Here is a 22,374-nt window from a genome sequence, read left to right on the forward strand (position 1 = left end):
ACCCTGACCTTGAGAGCAGCTACAAATTTCTTTTTTTCTTCAACTTTTTTTTTTTAAGTAAGTTCCAGGGTACGTGTGCAGAATGTGCAGGTTTATTACATAGGTAAACATGTGTAAATTTTTTGTATCAAAGAGGACCATATGACAAGGCATCTCTGGAACCGAACCAGAACAGTTTTGCAGTTGTCAACCGAGCCACCCAGAAATAAAAGGAACAAGAAAGCAATGTTGGCCATCTTGAACTAAGAACCAGGGACCTCCCCTATATTCATGGAATAATGTGAATTAAACTGATTAATTCACATTAGGTTAATATGGAATAAAGTTTCACATAGTTTCTTACATGAAGGTAAGAAATGAGTTCAAGTAATGACTGATATTGGATGTCCTGCCGGTCAGATAATTGGGAACTCAGACACAAAGTACATTTGATTTGGAAAAGTAGAAGAATATGGCATTCTTATTATTGCCACCATAACACAGAACATATTTATACCCACTATGTATCTTCAAAATATATAATATGTTTTATTCCTTTCCTTCTCTGACTTCCTAATATTGCAACCTTCCTGCTCAAAAGCCTTAAATAGTTCAGCAATTCTGAGTCTGGTGTTAAAGATCCCTCCCTCTACTCTTACACTAAGATCTGATTCAATTTTACCTTTGGTAATTTATTATTAAATACTTTTACATATTATGATTTCCAGCTAAATGACAATATTTTCTGTTTCCTGTTATTAAATATTTTTATAATGTTTTCCTGCTTTGAAAGTCTTTTTCCACCCCATCTTTACACCTCTAAATCCTACCTATATTCAAGATCTTTTGCAAATCCTATTTTTTTTCATAAATTCTTCCCTGATCTTTCCAACTGAATTATTGGCGAACCTCCACTCTATTTACATGGATCTTTAATTGCTATAGTCTTCTCACAGTTTATCAGTCAGGTGCAGTCAGAAAAAAACAGAAACCACACTAGGTACTCCAACAAGGAGGATTTAATATAGGGGCTGGTTATACAGATGTTTGAGGGATGAAAGAGCAACAGAAAACACTAAAGGTTAGCAAGAGATAACAAGCAGCTATTTCTCACAGAGCTGGAAGAATAAAAAATAAGAGGTTAGACTATTAAAGCTTAGGATCTCACAAAAGGGGGATTACATAACTGTGACTTGTATTTTTTTTTTTTTTTTCTTTTAAACAGGGTCTTGCTCTGTCACCCAGTCTGGGTGGCACTGGCATGAGCATAGCTCATTGCAGCCTTGAACTCCTGGGCTCAGATGACCCTCCTGTTTCAGCCTCCTGAGTAGCTAGGACTACAGGCGGGCACCACCACACCTGGCTAATTATTATTATCATATTTTATAGACAGTGTCTCACTACATTGCCAGGTTGGTCTTCAACTCCCAGCCTCATGCTATCTTCCTGCTTCTGCCTCACTGGGATTTCAGGCATGAGCCACCACAACTGGCAGGACTCAGACTTCTAAAAAATAGGCAATGCTTGATGGTGGTTAGTTCTTATGAAGGAGAGCAACCAACTGGTTTGGGAATTTGAAGGCAGTTGGACATCGAAACCAACTGGCACTGTCAAGACAACTGTTTCTACAGGGATGAAATGTTATTGGTGGAGAAAACTGTCACCACACAGGTGAGAGCAAGAATAACAAATAGGAACAAGGAGGTCCCTTCCTCCTTTCTTCCTGTGTTCCAGTCACTCTAGTGCTTCTTGGCAGAACCCAACAGGAGGCCAGATGGCAAATAAATCAGGGAAATGTTTGCTATGTCTTTAGCCACAGAATGGTAAGGCATTCTGGAAGACCAGTGAGGAAAGTTTTCTGAGGTGGCAATTTCTTCTGTAGCTTTAAATTTTTATCATATAGAAGTCGAAGGCCAGGTGCAGTGGCTCATGCCTGTAATCCCAGCACTTTGGGAGGCCAAGGCCGGCAGATCACTTGAGATCTGGAGTTCAAGACCAGCCTGGCCTATATGGTGAAACCCCATCTCTACTAAAAATAAAAAAATTAGCCAGGTGTGGTGGTGGGCATCTGTAATCCCAGCTACCACTGAAGGCCACTAGAGTCGTCCAAAGTGTGTTGGTGAAACACAATCCGTATTTGCCAGATAGATCTCTCTCAAGACCTTGGCAAGGCTAGGCTGCACAGGGGAAGAGTCCCCTCCACAGACCCTGAAATGTCTTTGAAAATTGCAACAATTCATTTTCTGTCCTGCTTGGTGATTTCCTGGGTCATTCCAACTTTATAGCTTATTATGCAACTTACTTTTTTCTCTCTCTCTCTTTTCAAAGAAGAGAGATCCCTCTAGTGGTTTGAGTGAGTCTGTTTTTCAGTAACCAAATGAGAATATGGAGAGAGAGTTCTTTTAATTTCCAAAGAGCTATGAGAGTTGACAAGCTGGGAGGAGAAAGAGATGAGCTGCAATAATAGGAGACACAAAGAAGCATGACTTGACGACACTCATACAGTACCTTTCTTTGCTATGTTGGCAGCAATCAAGGAATTTTTTGAACCTTTAGAGACTTGTTAGATCCTTGCCACTGGTTCATCAGGATCTTTCTGATTATCATTTATGATTTATTCCCATTTTTTCATTTCTGTTATTTCAGTTCATTTTTCTGCTATCTGCATTGCTTTTTGAGGAAGCAAATTTCCCTCACATAACTGCCAAGTCCACGTACAGCTTCCACACATGATTCTATATGGAAGTAGTTGACGAAAAAGAGTTGGTTATCATGCTAATCACTGTATTAGAAGGAAAGACTCAAGAAAATCCATTTGCATTTCTGGTTTTGTGAATTTTACTTCGTTACAGTGAGAGAAGAGGGTTACGGGGTGGGCCAGTTTCTCTCTCTTCAATTCTAATGAAGCAGCTGGAAAGATTTAAAAATTAATTCTGCATAGTCAAAATCATTACAATGAGAGAGGAGGGTGACGGGGTGGGCCACTCTCTCTCTCTCTTCAATTCTAATGAAGCAGCTGGAAAGATTTAAAAAATCATTCTGCATAGTCAAAATCAATTAAAAGAAGAACACTAGCAACCGGCAATTATTTACGTTTTTTAAAAAGATGCCTGATATTTAATTGGCTAAATAAAGTCTGCCTATATGTCCGTAACATTTTAACTAAGAATCCTACTGCAGACATTTAGCCAAAGTAGCTAACATGCTTGATATTCCACCTTTGCAGGGTTGGTTGGTTAAGCCCAAGGATGCATTTTCTGTCCCCTCCAACAATGACCAAGTGGAAGATCTTAAGGATGGGGCGAGTTTCTCAAACAACCCTGGAAAATAGAAAAGAAAAATCTCCCATGTTCAAGGTGCTTCTGTATAACACCTGAGCTGCTTCAAGTATCCCAGAGAAAACGTGACTGAACATTGTTCATGCTAATTATCGTTTATCTAAAAACTACAGTTATTGGTTACAGAGTGTTGTTTAGATACTACGGCAACAAATCATTTTTGTGAGCTGATGTGTTGAAACATATATTGTCCTTCAATATAAGCAATCAACAGCAATGGTGTTTCTTGTTCTACTTCAAATTGTTGGTCTCTGGAAAATCCATAGAACAAAATCTCTTAATATCACAGTACATTATGTGTTTCAGAAATTCTACATGAATTCATTCATGTACATTCATTCTACATGAATGAATAAAACGGCAATCAGTAAATGGAGGAGTTAAATAGACAATGAAGAAATGAAATTGGCTAATTCACAAGCCAGGGAATCTGTGAGGGATACCAGAGTATGCCACCTCAAAATATGCCTCTTTGGATTATGGATTATTTTGAGCTAAAAGCCATTAAAAACCAGCAACAGGAAAAGCTCTAAAAATAAAGCACGGATTTTCCTTTTATTAGGGAAATCTCCATTTATAGAGGTGTTTCCCTCTCTCATACCAGGAAGAGGAGGACTCTTAACAACTCTTAACTCTTACCAATGGAGAAAGCACCAATTTAAATCTGCAAACAAATCTTAATAAATAACCCTTGTTTGCCATTCTTTCATCTTGTCACCTTCCCATAACTTGCCTCCTTCCACTCCCAACATGAAACCCTTTTTCTTTAGTCTAAGATGGTATATAATCCTAAATTCTAACCACCCCCATAGGTACATCTCTGGGTACTCGCGTGTGTAAGCACAACACATGTGTTAATGATATAGCAGTTAAAAAATTATTTAGACAGATAGTGAGGCTAAAGAAGGTTTTCCTTTAAAAAAAAAAATGCAGCCCTCAAATCATTTTCTTTTCTAAGAAAGAGCAGCCTGTAAAATCAAGCTGCAGACATACACAAACAAGCTGGAAGCTTACATGGGTGAATGCTAGCAGTTGTGCCAATAGGAAAAGGCTACCAATGGCTAGGCATAATCAAAAAGGCGGCTCTCGTACATGTACAGTAAGAAGCAGGCAAGATGGCACTGGCCAAGTGGAAAGCCATTTGCATAATAAGATTCAGGTGGTGCGACCAGCCTTCCCTGCCCCCACCCCTTGCTAAGTAAACGTCACACCTGGTGGAACCAATCGTGGGCCCTATGTAAATCAGACACTGCCTCCTCACGCCTGCCTGTAAAATCTGCTGCGGCTGCTGCAGGCTGGCTTTTCCCTTTCAGAAACCTCTCTGTCGCAAGAGAGAGAGCACTGCTGTCCTCTTTTCTTTCTTCTGCCAGTTAAACTTTCTGCTCCTTAACCTATCCACGTGTGTCCATGTTCTTACTCTTCTTGGTGCAAGATGATGAACCCTGGGTATTTACCCCAGACAAGGATGCCACTTCACTAATAAACTACTGTTTTTCTTTTGTTAATCTGTTTTTGGACAGTCTAATTTATAGAGCCCCAGCTGAAGAATCTAAGATGGGTAGAAAAAACTATTTTTTCCTCACCTACATCTGTAATTACATTAGTTTGAGGGTAAATATGAAGCAGTAAAGACCACTACTTGGTAATCTCCTTTACCTCTGTCATTTGGTTAATTTTAAAACAAAGTTATAGCCGGTTCTCATGATTCAGGCTTCTTTTTATAGCATTATGTCTAATACTTCTGATTCATGTCTATTGTTTTAGTAATAACATGCCAACCTCATGGAAACCAAAAAGTATCTCGGACAGGTCTCAATCAATTTAGAAAGTTCATTTTGCCAAGGTTAAGGATGCACGCCTGAGAGGCAGGTCTGTGCCTTTCTCCAAAGATAGTTTTGAGGGCTTCAATATTTAAAGGTGAAAGGATGAGTATTTGGGAAAGAGGAAGAAATTTTCAAAAGGTGTCAGTAGACAAACGGTTGCATTCTTTTGAATCTTTGATCAGCCTTTCACTGAATACACAGTTTACATGTGGGTGGTGTGGAGGAATAGATCCTTATGTTGTCGTCTAGCTCACTGAATCAGCATTTTTACATCAGAGGAAGCAATCGGATATGTGTTTGTCTCAAGTGATCAGAGGGATGACTTAGAGTTCTGTCCTTTGTCCTGCACCTGTAAAGATAAGCTGTCTATTTCACTGTCAGAGTAAAACTCAACAGAACCGTTGTAGGGTAAAGATCTTGAAGCCCACAGGGAATTTCCTAGTGGGCAAATTGTGAGGGAGGTATATACTTTATATTTTTGTAGCTATCTTATTTAGGAATAAAATGGGAGGTAAGTTTGCCTGATGCAGTTCCCAGCTTGACCTTTCCCTTTGGCTTAGTGATTTGGGGGTCCCATATTTTCCTTTCACACTCATAATAAAATTGTAATAGTCTCAAAATGTGCAGGACCAAACTGACACATAAAGCTCCTTGAGAAGATACTAGAGTTTAAATGGGTCGGAAGGGCTCTTCCCATTCTAGGAGAAGGATCATGATACTATGATAAAGTCAATAATTTCAGCATCATTTATTTACTTAACAAATAATATTGAGAAGCTGTGGTGGATTTATATCATATCAACTTAGCTAAGGTGTAACCACGGTTTTCAGACTTCCCTTCACTGCATAACTCCAAGTTAAGTATGGGCCACAAATGACATTTGCAAAAACCGAGAAGTGGAAGTGAAACAGCAGCCTTAAAAAAAATAAAATAAAATAAAATACAAATACAAATACAAATACTTGGAAGATCTGCACAGGTCCACTGGGCACCATTGCAACTCATGTACATTGTACCTGTCTGCTGGCTTGCCTTGAAGATGTAGGAGCCAAAGGAAAATGACCTCTTTGCACTTTGAAGTTTCACTGAAAATCAACTGACAAAAGGCAAATCAATAGCAGAAAAGACTTGCACAATTTTATTTTAACATGCATAGCACAGGTGATTCTCAGGAGAATGATTACCCAATAACCCAATGAGGTACAGAAGCTTATATCATTTTTCTTAGGGGAGAGGGGAGATAGGGAATGTGGACAATGCTTTTCAGAGGCAGCAAATGATTCTTAAGGAGAAGAAATTGACAGAAATTAACTTGTAAATGATTCTACTTGGAATTTGAATGAGCCAGAAAGGCAGGCATTCTCTTGTGAAAAATCCATCCTAAGTGCATTCCTCAGTCTTCTTTTCTGAGAGAGACAGGGGGACTTCAGGGAGAGGAAGAAGGTAGTCTTTTTCATTTTGGAAATAAGATTTCATGGTGAAATAAGAAAATTCCAGAGAATCTCTTCTTGTGCTTGGGAGGAAGCAGCGTTGGGGGAAGAAGACAATATTAGAGGGACCTTGATTCTGAGGCAGCTTTTAAGGCCTGTCAGCATGTCAAAGTGCCAATCTTTGCAGTTTTATTTTCCAAGCCCCAAGAATAGCATAGGGCATATCTCAGTCCCAGTTTTTCTGCTCCAATCAGACACCCCCTCAACTCTCTGACAAGCTTCTTCAACTCCCTGATCAGGTGAATATTTAGTTCTATGACAAAGGGCTCAAACTTCGATTGAAGGTCGCCCCTTCAGCATTGAAACTGGAGGTTTGGAAAGACTGACACAGTTCTAATTCACCCGTTGGAGTTCCAGCTCATTCTCGTGCGTTCTAATTTCTTCTTGCTCTTCACCACTTTGCCTTCATCTTTTCTTCCCAGGTGGGTGTCTCCTGATTCAGACTTCAGAATCAGGCGCGAACACAATAGACTCTGTTAGACCATTTAAGCAACTTCCAAAATTACATAAGGCCAACTCCCTATTACACATTTTTTCTTATAAAAGGCAAACCAAAACCAAAACCACATTTTTCTCTCTACTCTCACACTGAACACAGAATGCCTCTGTGATCGAATTCGTGGGTTTTTTCCCCCTCAACACACCAAGCAATTCTTTAGCAGACACCAGTTGGATGTCCTATAACTCAAATCAATCCCACAGGTTAAGAGTCAGATCTCATAGGCTAAAAGCTCAATCCCACAAAACTGCCCCCCTACCTTAAGATGCCAATTACAAATCCCAGGTTGTGACCTGTAATCCTGACCAATGGTTGTATCAACTGGAATTCCCACGGTCTGCCTCCCTGTGTTCTATAATTTGCTAAGACAACTCACAGAACTGAGTGAAAGACTTTACTTACATTTACTGGTCTACTTTAAAGGATATTATACAGGATATAAATGAACAGCTAGATTTAAGAGATGGGTACAAGTCTGGGGTGGGGGGTGTCACAATTTTCATCTTTCTCTGGGTTTGCCACCTTCTCAGCACCTCCACATGTTCAATAACCAGGAAGCTCATTAAATCTCATTGTTCAAGAGTTTTTATAGACTATCATCTCCAGCACCTTCCATCAGGTCAATGGATGGGGCTGAAAGTTCCAACCCTTTAATTCTCTAGTCACTTGGTCTTTCTGATAACTGGCAGCATCTTGAGGCTATCCAAGGGCCCTATCCTAAATCCCAGTATTAGGATAAATACAGGTATGATCAAAGGAAGTCCATGAATAACAAAAGACACTCTAATTACCTAGGAAATTCCAGTGGTTTTAGAAGCTAGGTGACAGTAACTGGGTACACAGATCAAATACATTTCACTCTTAAGGGCTCTGTTTTGTCAGACTGAACCTTGACTTATACAATGTCCACCATGTACCTAGCACTGATCATATGGATATAAAATAAAAATTAATTTTGTATTCTGATGGTACAGATACAAAAATTAAGCCAATCTAGTGAAGAAGGCTGTGGTAGTTTATTAGGACTGCCATAATAAAATACCACAAACTGGGTGACTTAAACAACAGAAATTTATTTCCTCACAGCTCTGGAGGCTGGAAGTCCAAGCTCGAGGTATCAACATATTTAACTTCTCCTGAGACCTCTTTCCTTGGCTTGCAGATGCTTATATTCTTGCTGTGTCCTCACATGGCCTTTCCTCTGTGTATGTGCATTCCTGGTGTCTTTTCCTCTTTTTATAAGGACACTAGTCCTATTGGATTAGGGACTCACATTTTCTACAGCAGATACACCTGTTGGCAATAACTTAAGCATACCCTGAGAATGACCCTGTGGTCTGAGAAGAAGTGTGTTCAGACTTCTGAATCCCTGGCCCTTCCCTTTGAACACAGGCTGTCCAGTGGATCGAGGTCCTTTGTTTTGGGTTAAATAGTGATTGCTAGATGGATGGTTCTGTGTGAAAATACTGTGTAAACTGCCTGCCTTTTACAAATGGTAGCACTTCTCCTGTCCAGCTCACTGCCACTGGACTGTCCCTGTAAGCAAGTTCCCCCAAAGAGCCCTATGTCTTTATTCATTGCCTCCAGGTCTCTTCTTCAGTCTCTCAGACACAGCACTATCCCTATTGGAGTAAACAGGGGTTCAGGACGACACTTTTATGACCTCATTTAATCTTTATTACCTATTTAAGGAACCTATCTCCATTATAGTCACATTTGAGGGTTAAGGCATCAACATATGAATTTGAGCTGGACACGATTATTTCCATGACAAAGGCAAGTAAAGTATAATTGCACCTGAAACATGCTAGATGCAATTATGAAATGTCATGGAAATCCATACAAAAGAAAGATAACACAGTTCTGGAAATGTAAATTCAGAGATAGAGTGATTATATAATGTATTATTCAAATAGGGACCCTTGTAAGAATGAAAAGGTATATTAAAAATAATTTAAAGGCACTAATTATTTTTCAGCAGGCATGATCTAGAACTTTCCCAGGAAAAGTCGGAGACATATGCACCCTGTTCAAAGAAGACCTAATGGAAGAAATGCCATCTAAACCGAGACATAAAGGAGGAAGGGAAGTTGAGAAAAAGGTGAGAAAGAAGGGAATGTACTCCAGGTGACAAGGCAGAAAGAACATAGTCAGCAGAAAACAATAAGCTGGAGAAACAGTGTGCCATGTTTGGAGAACTGAAAGAGATTTCACATGGCTGAAATTTTGGGAGCAGAAGGTGTCAGGCAAGAAGCAAAGTTAAGCAGGATTTAGAGGGTAACAGAATTCCTTAAAGAATTTGGACGTGGTCTGTAGCAGGTGTGGACCATCAGATTTTCAGTCATGGAAGCAGCATTGTTTGATTCACATTTTTGAAAGATCTCTCAGATTCCATCAAGACAGCAGACTCCATCAATTCCTGACTCTTACCAAATACCTCTTTTCCCCCAGGGACGAAGAGCATCATCTGAAAGACCAAATAAATAACAGCCTTGGGAACCAATAAGGAATTCAGAAATGGAAGATTTGCATAAAAATAGAAATTAAACAGAATCAGATAGACAAAGAAGCCACAGGCCAATGTATGAACAAGAGAGAAAAAGACATAAGAGAGAACCAAGGGTGTCCCAACCTCATGCAGAAGAGATACAGGGCAAACGTCAGTGCAGAACACTGAGGAACTCTCTTTAGAGCAGCTGAGCAGGTCGGCCTCTACTCCTAACCTCCTCACTCCCAGATCTGAGGGGACTAAAGAGTCAAATTCCAAGGGCAGTCATTAAAGATGGGCAATTTGAGTGTCAATAATGATAACTACAATAGATTGAAGTGCATCACATAAGCTTCAGTCTATAATGATACTCTGATAACACAGATTAGCTGCCACCAAAGAATACCAATAAATTGTTTTAAAACTGTTAAATAAAGGGAAAGATTGAAGCATTTATCTTGCTTTTTCTATATGAACTGCACCAAAGGGTAAACAGTACTAGATGGGATGCTTCTCTTTATAGAAATACTTCAGCTAATAAATGAGGAAGGAATAATTTAATTAGTACATAACCATTTTGCAATTATAAATGAGGTAATGGAGTAGGTATTGATCAGCAACAGCTGCTAAAGCCACGAAAGAAAACCCAATAGACATTATGTGCCTCTGAACAGGAGAACATAATGTTACCTATGAATTAATTTTGCTAAAAGAAAAAGTTAAACCTGAATCTAATTAAACATCTAATCAAACCTTCAGATCAATTACAGGAAATTTAGAATGATACAGGTTACAATCAGAAAATCAACAGGACAAATCACCTACTTTTCTTAACAAACAAATTACAAAAATAAAATGAAAAAAAGAAATAAAGACTACAGATTAGAAGAGTAATCAGAGACATGCCTATCAATCACCATGTGTGGACCTTATTTATACCTTGATTTAAAGAAATCAACTGTACACCAAAATTGTGATATTTACGTCACAATTGCACACCTAAATACTGACTCAATATATGATGACTGAATAGTTCGAGTTAGGAATAAATGAGGAGAGGAGGCAGTTGCATACATCAATCCAAAGTTCTTAACAGACATCTGGACTGGGGAAATATATGTGGAAGTCAGAATCAACTATGAATTCTTGCTGAACACACACGAGCTGATGAGCTACAAAGCTGTGTTTAAAGCTGGGGTTATCAACCTCTGCACTACTGAGGTTTGGGGCCAGCCAATTCTGCGCTGTGTATTGTAAAATGTTTAGGTATATCCATAGCTTCTACACAACTAGATGTCAGTAGCATTCCCACATGCAGTTGTCACAACCAAAAATGTCTACAGATATTACCCAATGTCCTCTGGGGGACAGTGGGGGCAAAAGTGACCCCAGTTGAGAACCAGTGGTATGGAGTAAAAAGAGAAGAGGGCGGAGAATGAAGCCTCAAGGAATCATACAGACCCATCATTCAGTTACAATTCCATGGCTAACTGTGACCATGTCTCCAGACCCCAGTAGTCTCATCTGAGAAATGGACATGACATAATCTAATTCACGAAATGGGTGTGGCAATTATTTAATACTGAAAACACTTCTTAAAGTGAGAGCATATTCAAAGTACCTGCCTTTGTAAGTGTCCATTACTATGGGCCTCTCTTCTCTTCTCCCTCAAAGCTCTTAGTCCAGTTTAGCTCCACCAAACTCCAGAGCAACATTTCTCCTCTTATCTCTCTCTTAGGAAACCTGGATCTTTGACTTTGTAACTACAACGCAGAAGCAGTCCTGCTTCCTTGAAGCTGTTTAGCGATTCCCAAGTTTCACCCACTTCCCAACCCTCCAGATGAAGGTACTTTGCATAAGTAAACTAGCAAGCAATCTCAAAAGCAAAGACAAGATGTTGTTCTTCCTGAAATTCAGTATCAGAGCCCACTCTTACACCTTCCCGAGAGCTTTCTCAGTATGAATAAGAAACATGTCCTCACTGGAACTTCTTGGATGAAAAGGTAGACAAAAATGTATATTCTCAGTGAATTGGAAAGATTTTGCCAGGGGAAAGTTACTCTGTTGTAAAAGAGGTTCCCTTTCTTACTTAGGCTTTGAGAAAGGGGCCTGAAGTTTGTGCTTTACCTCTGTTTACTTAACATGATTTCCTTTCAGCAGTTATAACTTCCTTATTAAGAGTTTTACTGAGATATAGTGCTTACACCATACAATTCAATCATTTAAAGTGTGCAATGCAAGGATTCACAGTATATTCACAATGGTGTACACCATTACTGTAGCTAATTTTAGAACATTTTCATCACCGTCAAAGAAACCCTGTTTAGCCATCATTTTCCTACCACTTTATCCCCCCAATCCAAAGTACCCACAGATCCACTTTCTGTGCCTGTAGATTTGCCTATTCTGGATATTTCTTATAAATGGAATCATAATATGTGGTCTTTGGTGTCTGGCTTCTTTCACTTATGAAAATATGAAAAGCATAAAGTCTTCAAGGAGCTTCTCTGTTGTAGTATGTATCAGAATTTCATTCCCTTCTATGGCCAAATAACATTCCATTATATGGATATATCACATTTTGTTTATCCTCAGCCGACAGCTAGCAAGAAAATGAGGACCTTAGTCATACAAGTTCAAGAAAATGAATCCTGCCAATAACCTGAGAGAGCCGGGAAACAGATTTCCCTAACTGAGCCTCCAGATGAAGATGCAGCCAGCAGACACCTTGATTGCAACCATGAGACACTGATCAGAGAACCCAACTAAAGCATGCCAGATTTCTGATAATAAATTAATATTGTTGCAAGCCACTAAGTTAGTGGTTATTTTCTATCCAACATAGAAAACTAACACAACTAATACAGTGGCAAATGCCATTGTGTGTGTGTGTGTGCACGTGTGTGCATGCATAATTTGTGCCCTAACAGAACTTAGTGGCTTTGAAACACGGGCAGGACCTAACACGTATTCTTGCTGTTGTTCTATATGCCTTTTGTATACCTATCATTGACTTATGTTTTATATCTAAATAGTTCTTTTACTACCCATCTTTCATACACATCTTCTATAATTAAATAAATTGTTAAGATTCTCATCTTGATGATAATGCAATAACCTACACAAGAGATTTGCTTGTTAATTTGTTTTGTCCTGAGAGGTAGAGTTCTAAACCCTTAAACCTTGCAAGTGCTTTTCTGTTTTGAGTCCCAAGTTGCACTTATAAACAGAATGAGAGATAGAAGAAGACAGAGATTAGATACAAAGAGATTTAAAGTTCCTAGGGGAGTGGTAAACCTAAAAGAAAACCTGCAGTTTGTCTGTGTAACCTGCAGACCATTTAAATGTGGGTGTTATTGTTTAGTTAGCACAGTATTATATAAGGGCCTAAAACAATTTTATTCTGGTGATTTCAGAGTATAGTGTGGTATATATCTGTGTCATCAGATTGCAGTCTGAATAAAATACAGTGCAAGATAAACTCCAATCACTTTTTTTCATTGTGGTATTAGCTGCAAAGCTCCCCCATTTTACCCAAAGACAGATGGACAACAAATGGTGTTCTGTTACTGGTACAGAGCTCAAACTGAATGGGATTTATCAGGATTTTATATCTAATCTCTCTTCTTAAGGGCTCTGGCTATTAGCTTTGACGAAGAGAATGGAAACCAGATGTTTAGATACCGGAGGCAGAGTTCCTAGGTTAAAAACAAAGTTTAAAAATGCCTTTTATTTTTATGTATTTGCATATGTCATTCTAAGTATGAATATTTCTCACTGATATTAGTGGATTTGATTATGGATTAATCTAAATAGCCAACCACTCCCCAAATAAAACCAAACTGTGTTAACTACATCTTTAGCAATAAGTATGTCTGTCCTTGTTATTACAGAAAATAAAGCCAGCACTGAAATTTCTAAATAATACTGATTTTAAAAAACGTATTCAAGAAGTATTTTAATTTAAAATGCATTCCCTCCTGGCATGGAACATCCTGCTCATGAAAGCACTTGCAAAGCCTCCAGCTGTTCCTGCTTATTTTCCCCCCATCAGCTCCACACTATCATCTTAAAAAGGCACAATAGGACTTTCTCAAATAATCACAATGCATGATGAAATTACTTCTCCAGATCTAAGAACTCCAGCAAAGAATTTGTAGGGGATTACTATCTCATTTTCAAAATGTGCCTCATTCGGATGTAGCTACAACCACCCTACAGTTAGAGCGATAATGTTTTTCTTGCCACACTTCAAGGGGTCTCCAGTTATGTTAACAAACGTCATAAAACATTAAAAGAAAAAAAATTAATGTATACTTGTTCTCATAAGCAAAAGACTAAAATGTATTCTATTATCCTCAGGAGTAGGAAGGAGAAAGAGTTCCTAAAATCAAAAATTGAATAATAAGATCATAATTGCAAAGAGTTGGCTATTCTAGATTAGGGAAGTGACTCGATGTTCTAGTTCATTTCCTGCTGCTATAACAGAATATCACAGATTGGATAATTTATAAAGAACCAAAGTGTATTTGGCTTGTGGTTCTGGAGGCTAGGAAGTCCAAGAGCACGGCACCAGAATCTGGTGAGGGGCGTCCCATGGCAGAAGGCATCACCTGCGGTGTGAATCTGCAAGACAGAGGGAAATAGAGCAAAATTGATTCTATTATCATGAGCTCACTCCCGAGGCAGCAACATTAATCTATTCATGAGGGCAGAGTACCCTCTGACCTAATCACCTCTTAAAGACCCCACCTCTTAATACTGTTACAACGGCAGTTACGTTTTGAACACATGAACTTTTGAAGGACACATTTACATCATAGCACTCCCAAACCTAGCTGATCGTAAAAATTGCTTGGAAAGAGGTTTAAAACTCATATGTTAAGGACCCTCAACATACCTTCTAAATTGGAACTCTTGAGAGTCACCTCACCATTCGCAAAACAGTTTCCAGGTATTTCAGATGCAACTCATCTGTCACCAGAGTTTGGGAACCATAAAACTGAGGGATGTTTAAATATTTCCAATGGTTTGTTAATGTGTTAATTGTCATGTAATACCTGATAATAATAATCTACTCACACATTTAAAACACAGACTTTGTTCTGAATACTTGCATTTAACTTCTGACTCTCCAAAATCCCTAATGAAATGACCAAAGGAATTCAAAAACTGTGGGAAAATTGCATCAGCTCTGAAAATCATAGAAGGAAACAAAAAACTGTTATGAAAAACTAAAGCAATTCCTGCAGAATATGTTGTAAGCAAGAAAACTGAGAAAATTGCTGACCAAGTCACAATTCCCACACTGACTCGAAGTTGATAGCAGCAGGGCATTCGGACGAAGTAGCAGGTACTGGAGGGAAGTTGCAAATCTGGAGCTGACAGGGATGGGATTACTCTGCATAATTTTTCCCCAGTTTACTATTGAATCACACAGCAAGCCAAACAGAATAGCGGCAATGCTACATCTGGTCTCAAAAGACAGTCAGAGAACAGGCACCTTATTCCAGCAGTAAGAGAGTGAATTGAATCTCTTCGGCATAGGAACAAGACTTCTTGATGTTGCTGTCCAGACCCTCACCCAGCCTTAATTTATATCCTATTCTTCAGAGGTCACCACCTTATAATTTTTCAATATAAAACTACAATAACGTTAACTCTTCCTTCCTTTTCCTTTTTAATTTCCTTCATTCTTTTTTCTTCCTTCCTTCCTTCCTTCCTTTTGTATTTACTTTCTACCTGTTTCTTTATTCCTTCTCTTCCCTCCTCTTTATTCCTGCTTTATTTTTTATTTTGTCCCAAACTACATCTGTTTAAAAGAAGTCACGTAAATCTCCAAATATGGGCAAACCTAGAATGTCCTCTATCATTCTACTTACCCAATCACTCCTTCATTCCCTATCCCATCCATGTGTTATTTGCAAGAAGCAAAGAGAAAATTCTAAAGGGAGTCGATAGTTAGAAAGCAGTCAAGCTGAGAAGGCAGACAAAATATTTCCTAAGAATGGTTTTATTAATAAAAGCTAGGAAAAACCATAGAAAATATCCAATGTGTACTTTCAAGAAGATTCAAGAGAACATTGTGTGTACGAACTAAACCCAATAAGTCATTAAAAAGGTAGAACCTGAGAGCAGAAAAAGTTGCTTTGAGATGAAAAATATGACCATGAAATTTCTAATGTAATGGAACTTGTGAATACAAGAGGAGATTCTGTAGAATTTGAATCAACGGATTAGAAAAATAAGCTTAAAAACTTCTTCCAGAACTCCAAAAAACTGTAAAAAATGCTGCCAGAGAAGTGAAAATTTAGAAGAAAGATCCAGGAGATCTCAAATAAGTTTTACAGGAAGTCTAGAAGGACACGGGAACAGAAAACCGAATACCACATCTTTTCACATATAAGTGGAAGCTGATTGAGGGGAACACATGGACACATGGCAGGGAACAACACACACTGGGCACCTGTGGGGTTGTGGGGCAGAGAGCATCAGGAAGAATAGCTAATGGATGCTGGGCTTAATACCTGGGTGATGGGATGATCTGTGCAGTAAACCACCAGGGCACACGTTTTCCTATGTAACAAACCTGCACATCCTGCACATATACCCCTGGACTTAAAATAAAAGTTGAAAAAGATACAGGTCTAGAAGCAAAGAACTTGGCAGATAGAGCAGGGGGAAAAAAAAAAAAGGAAGAAGCAATAGAAAATTTAGCAGAGCTGAAGAAAGTCATTTGACTACAAGTGTAGAGGACATGTTTAATGTCAGGTAAACTTAATTAAAGCAGACTTAAGCCTGATATATCTTGATGAAATATTTCATTTCAGCACTAAAAACAGAATCCTACAAGCTTTAGCACGGGGGTGCCGGCAGGGAAGGGCGAGGGCAAGTGACTTACAAAAGCAATCCTCAAGTTGGCATCAAGTTTTTCACAATACTGAATGCCAAAGAATCATGGAGAGTTGCCTTCAGAGTCTAAGAAAATCAATTTAAAAACCAGAATTCCATATCTAATTGGGCTGACATATATACAAAAGGAAAGGAAAGACAAACTATAATAACTATGTCCCCTTCCAAAAAATTACAAAAAGAAGGGAACAGCTGACAGAGACAAAAGCAGTATCAGAAATCTAAGAAGAGAGAAGACAGTAGTATAATAACAGGCAGTGTTTACCCAGTGGTTACTACGGGCAAAGCACTGTTCCAAATACTTTAATTTAGTAACCCGCTCAAACCTCACAATAACCCTATGAAATAGACTCTGTTGCTATACCCATTGCAGAGGAAAATACGATTTTAGAGAAATCAAGGAACTTGTTCACAGTTATAGGGCTAGCAAAATGGTGTAGCCAGGAGTTAAGCCCAGAGAGTCTGAGTACCACATCTGAGTGCTTAACCACTAGGCTACCCAGCTCCTCGAAAGGAAAATGAAAGGAGATCAAAAACAGAAAATGTGAAGGAGGAAGCTCCAAAATAATTATTAAAAATGAATCAATAGCAAAAGTATTGAAATACATACCTTTTATGAAAACAAATGACTCTCCAAGCCTTAAAAAAGAAGAAAATCCTGCCATTTGCAACAACCTGGATGAGCCTGGAGGACATCACGCTAAGTGAAATAAGCCAGGCACAGAAAAACAAATGCTGCATGATCTCACATATGTGGACTCCAAGAAAGTCAAACCTAGAGAAAGAGAGAGTGGAAGGGTGGTTACCAGGGCCTGGGAGATGGGGAGAAAGGAAAGATACTTGTTAAAGAGTATAATCTTTCAATTATAACATTAATAACTTCTGAAGATCTAATGTAGATTGTGGTGACTATAGTTCATAATCATGTATTATAAACTTAAAATTTGCCAAGAGAGTAGATTTTAAGTGTTCCCACCCCCAAGAAAGGTACTTATGTGAATTGATATGTTAATTAACTTGATTTTGAGAATCCTTTCACAATGCATGTGTATATCAAATCTTCACATTATACACCTTAAGTATATGCAATTTTTATTTGTAAATCATACCTCAATAAAGCTGGAAAATTCTTTGAAAAAAGAATTATATGACTCTTCAGCAGTGTAAAGAACTTAAATCACAGAAAGGCTGGAAATAAAGAGACAAGTAAATATACGCCAGGGAAATGCAAATTTCAAAACACACGTGTCAATCTCAGAAAAGGTAAACTTCAAATTAAACATAAACAGGACAGAGAGAACTATTTTCTGTTCATAAAAAGGAAAATCCAGAACGAATTTGTAAAACATAAAAACTTTGTATGTGCTATGTACCATGGCACTTCAAAAAAACAGCAAAATCCAATGAAACAATAAAAACTTACATTGTAGTCATGGCAAAAAGCATTTAATGTTTTCTCAGTCTTTGGCCAATCAACACAAAAGTTCAGTATATAAAATAATTGACTATTACAAATCGTACCGTGGTATCCAAATGGGATGAGTTTCAGGACCATCTTGGATGCTAAAATTCATGTATGCTCAACTTCCTTATATAAAATGGTGTAGTATTTGAATGTAACTTATGCATATCCTCCTACTTTTTTTTTTTAATTATACTTTAAGTTCTAGGGTACATGTGCACAATGTGCAGGTTTGTTACATATGTATACATGTGCCATGTTGGTTGCTGCACCCATTAACTCGTCATTTACATTAGGTATATCTCCTAATGCTATCCCTGCCCCCTCCCCTCTCCCTGCACCCTACAACAGGCCCCGCTGTGTGATATTCCCCTTCCTGTGTCCAAGTGTTCTCATCGTTCACTTCCCACCTATGAGTGAGAACATGTGGTGTTTGGTTTTCTGTTCTTGCGATAGTTTGCTGAGAATGATGGTTTCCAACTGCATCCATGTCCCTACAAGGACATGAACTCATCCTTTTTTATGACTGCATAGTATTCCATGGTGTATATGTGTCACATTTTCTTAATCCAATCTGTCATTGATGGACATTTGGGTTGGTTCCAAGTCTTTGCTATTGTGAATAGTGCCGCAACAAACGTACGTGTGCATGTGTCTTTATAGCATCATGATTTATAATCCTTTGGGTTTATACCCAGTAATGGAATGGCTGCATCAAACAATATTTCTAGTTCTAGATCCTTGAGGAATCGCCACACTGTTTTCCACAATGGTTGAACTAGTTTACAGTCCCACCAAAAGTATAAAAGTGTTCCTATTTCTCCACATCCTCTCCAGCACCTGTTGTTTCCTGACTTTTTAATGATTGCCATTCTAACTGGTGTGAGATGGTATTTCATTGCTCCCACATTCTTTAAATCATCTCTATATTACTTACAATACCTAATACAATGTAAATGCTATGTAAATTATTATTGTGCTATATTTTCTATATGAATTTTTTTTTTAATTTTCATCTGCAGTTGATTGAATCCAAGGATGCAAAATCCATGAACACAGAGGTCTAACTGCATATTTAGTATGTTAATTTTATGGATATGAAAATAATAATATAACAATGCAGAGATACATGTAAAACAGAGTTGTGATCAAGAACGTTGGCTACAGAGCTGTATAACTTGAATTTCAAACTTATTTCCTCCTCTTAACTAGTTCAGTCCTTAGATAATACACCTACCATCTTGCTGCCTCAGTTTCCTTCTATCCTCCCTTATAAAATGGATGACATCATTGAAATGATGATTAAATAAGTTTATACATATAGTACTAAAATTAGTGTCCAGCCCATAATACATAGTTAATATGAGCTGCTATAATAACTAATGATGCGCTTATATATATACATATATGGAATTCTGAGTTTTACCACTAGAGAATGTTCTTTCTTTCCAAATATCTTAGGGATATTTTACCAAAATCAGTAATGTAATATGCCACAAGAAAGCACAATAAATTATTTTATGTGGAAATTATATGGACCACATATCTAAATACACTAAAACTCTAATAATAATAGTAAACAAAAAATCATACAACAAAGAAATTTTAAAACACCCTCCTAAGAAACTTTTGGGTAACAAGAGAAATCAAAACTGTACTTTAAATTATATAGCTAATTCTATATTGTATTCTAGATTCTGGAATGTAACCAATTAAGTGTCTATCTGTCAAACCTAGGTGATTATTATATTAATACAATCGAAGGTTTACCATACAACAAAGGAGATAACATCTTTGCAACTTTAGAACAAGAATTTTTAAACAAGAAATAAAACACACCTCTTCAAAGAAAAACAGTGATCCACCGGACAATTTTTAAATTATAAAACTATGTTAATTAAGGACCCCATTGAGAGAGTGAAAAAACAGCTCCCATAGAGAAAGAAGATACTCATAATGTACATGTGTAACAAAGACTTCAGATCCAGAAAAAAAGAACACTTAAAAATCAATAGGAAAATACAAAATAAAAATAGACAAAAAAACTTGAACAGTTACTTCACAAAAGAAGTATCTAAATGGCCAATAAAATATGAAAAAATAACTTCGCATATCATCAGAAAAATGCAAATTAAAACCACAAAGTGAGACCATTGCATACCCACCAAAATGGCCAAAATTAAAAAGAACAATCAATACTAAATTTTGTCAAGGATATGGAGTAACCAAGTATCCCATATCTTGCTAGTAGAAATGAAATTAGTACAACCAACTTGAAAAACTGGTCAAAACTATTAATGTTGAAAATACATATTCCAAGTATATCCCCACCAGACATGCATCCATATGTTCACCAAAAGACATCTACTAGAAAGTTCATAGCAGCAATATTTATAATACTCTATAATTAGAAATGACCCATCAAGAGTAGAATGGATAAACAAATGGTGATGTATTCACAGAACAAAATAATATATAGCAATAAGAATGAATACATTATAATTATACATAACAATATGGCGGAAGCTCACAAATAATACTGAGCCAAAGAAGCCAGATGCAAAAACTGCAAACTATGATTTCACTTACGCAAAGAACAGAAAAGGCAAAATTAATCTATGCTACTAAAAGTTAAGGTATTAGTTACCTTTGGGAGGATTGTGACTAGAAAGAAGGGCTCTGGGAAGCTAGTACATTCTATTTCTTGATCTAGGTACAGATTACACAGGTTTATTCAGTTGGTGATGGTTGTATGAGTGTGTTCAGTTTGTAAAAATTCATTGAGCTTTATGACTAAGGTGTTTGCACTTTTCTCTTTTTATATTAATTATCTTTCAATAAAATGTTTAAAAAATCTATGGGAACAGATTTAAAAGTATACTAATAGGAAAATACGGAGCACTTTGTGCTTAACAAAAGAATGTCACTCAAGAAGGTGTAAAAAGTAATACAAAATGAAACTTCCCTTTTCTGCTTCTAAATGTAGAGATTAAGAACTACTTTAAAATTAATGATAAAATATTAAATTTTATCATTAATATTTAATATTAAAAATATTAAAATGCAAAACTGATAAATAAATTCAAGCACCAGTTCTTTGAAAAGACCATAGGCAAACCTCAGAAAATGTTAAATGCAAAAAAACAAACAAAAAAAAGAGGTAAAACCTAAGCTTGAAAAATGATGAAGGGGATGGGATATTATCAGAGATCAAAAATTCTCAACTTTAGCAACACTGACATTTGGGGCCAGATAATTCTTTGTTATAAGGGGCTGTCCTGTGCATTGTAACAGTAGCCCTAGATTCTACCAACTAGATGGCAATAGCACATTCCCACTTCCATCTGTAAAATCTGAACGTATCTCCATACATTTACAAATGTCGGGGAAGGCAAAATCACCTCCAGTTGAGAAGTAGTGCAGTGTTAAAGGAAGTATGACTCTGTACTATTAACTTCTTACATCTGAATAAAAAAGCAATGTTTGAGGAAATATACATTATAAAAAATGGTGGAAATGTGGTAGAGAAGCTCAATAAAACAATAACTAAAAAATTAAAATTTTTATTAAAGATTCATTACCCCAAAAAGGCAAATTCTGAATTTCCTATGTTGTTACATTGATTTGTGTATATATTCATGCCCTGCTACCACACCCATTTAATCACTGTGACAGAGAATACCTTTCCAACTTCTAAGAACTAGCTCATTCATCTCCTACTTAGAATGTTATTGAGAGAAGCTATACAACAGAAATATAAATGAATACTCCATATAAGTAATAGAAATTTTAAAAATTTGATTTGATAATTATAATTATATATTAATTATAATAATAAAATTGTATAAAAGTTGATGTATCCAAAATATTATTCCAATGTACACTCAATACAAAAGTACAATATTTGAACACCTTTTTCATGCTAAGTATTTGAAATTTGGTATGTATGATATACTTACAGAACATCTCCATTCAGACTAGTTATATTCCAGGTCTCAATAGCTATGTGAGTATTGGACAGCACACTTATAGAGTATATTTAAAGATGGAAATTTCCTGGATTCATTTTCTCATTTCCTGAAGACAGTAGAAACGTGATCTTTAAAAAGAATTTTTAAAAAATCAAAGATAATTGGCATTTCAGAACTCAGAAACAAAATCTTCAAACAAAATGTTAGCAAAACAATTATCATTGCCTTAAAATGATAATATGTCATTCATGATCAAGTATGGTTACTCTAAGAATGCAAGGTATAATTTATATTGAACCTATTAATATTATTTATCCTTTACTATATAAGGGAGAAAATGTATGAGTAGTTTAACACCAGAAATGTATTTAGCTAATTAAATTTCATTTATATTCCTGATTTTATCTTTTT

The 22,374-nt window shown here is 37.0% G+C and overlaps 1 long non-coding RNA gene across 1 annotated transcript; it reads right to left on the reverse strand.

Annotated features, from left to right (window-relative positions):
• Positions 1-1,973: 1,973 nt before the first annotated feature.
• LOC103882699 lies at positions 1,974-22,374 on the reverse strand. Its single transcript, XR_002520875.2, has 4 exons — positions 21,952-22,374; positions 17,640-17,718; positions 17,141-17,305; positions 1,974-14,244 (listed from the first exon to the last, which is right to left on the reverse strand). It is a non-coding gene; the product is annotated as an uncharacterized LOC103882699 (long non-coding RNA).

This window comes from Papio anubis, chromosome 4 (assembly GCF_008728515.1).
Source record: "Papio anubis isolate 15944 chromosome 4, Panubis1.0, whole genome shotgun sequence".
Taxonomy (NCBI): domain Eukaryota; kingdom Metazoa; phylum Chordata; class Mammalia; order Primates; family Cercopithecidae; genus Papio; species Papio anubis.